Below are 1019 nucleotides of genomic sequence, written 5' to 3' on the forward strand. Positions count from 1 at the left end.
AGCTCACCTCCTCCCTCCTTGATCATGAGGAAAACGTTCTTTAGATCTACATGAACAGCTTCTGAAAAGTGGTCCAATCTTCGTCGATGTTGCGACACAGCCCCAGAAAAAGCCTGTGGTATTTATGTAACACGCCCGATGATTCACTACGGATCACAAGGTTTGCTGAGGTTCTGTCACAGTGGTATAACTGCCATAGCAAGGACAGGAGAGAGAAACACACATCACCCTTTACCCCCAACAGCTGTAGCCAATGAGCAAACAAAAGATTAGTGGCAGGGTTCTTTTCCTCAGTCCCCACGCCGGCAACAGATCCGCCTTTGTGGCTGAAAATTACAGCCGCATCTCCAGGGATTAGCAGCTGTAGAGGAATAACTGCTTTGAGCTGCTGTTTTGAACAACAGTGGCCATTCCTGTTGAACGATGCGTTTGAGGTTGGTATACGTGCAACGAGGTTTAAGAGCTCCTACTACTGCTGATGGAGCGGTTGGAGAAGACATCGAGCTGAATGGGAGATGTTCTCAGACACGTTCTTGTCTAATGTCTCCTAAAAGGTCTGGCCATCGTTCATTGTCCTGCCATTGGTATGTATAACGCAACTCCTGGCAGTGCTCATAAACACTCGTGGGAAGTCCCAGCAGTAGTCTCTGAGTGAAGTGGGCGAGATCACTTATTGGACACGTGGCTGTGAGAAGCTCGTAATGCGCACAATGCGCACCAGTGAAACGAACCGCTAATTAAACGAATCACGAAGAAGGCGAAGTGGAAATAACACAGTATTGATTTCCCACTTAAGCCTTAACCTCGTTCACTCATCCTTCCTCCGCTAACTGGCACCAAAAAAAAGGGAGCTGAAGTTTGCGCTGCTCAGTCCGAGGTTTCGCCATGCGAGGGTAAGATATTTTCTGTGCCATGTTTACAGGATTTCCTTAAACCGAAGAGTCCAGTTGCCTTCCCGCTGAGGCCTGACAGCTGATGGCTATCGTTGTGGTGCCCGCGCTCTCCACGATCGTTAGAAG

This window comes from Electrophorus electricus, chromosome 10, assembly GCF_013358815.1.
Source record: "Electrophorus electricus isolate fEleEle1 chromosome 10, fEleEle1.pri, whole genome shotgun sequence".
Taxonomy (NCBI): domain Eukaryota; kingdom Metazoa; phylum Chordata; class Actinopteri; order Gymnotiformes; family Gymnotidae; genus Electrophorus; species Electrophorus electricus.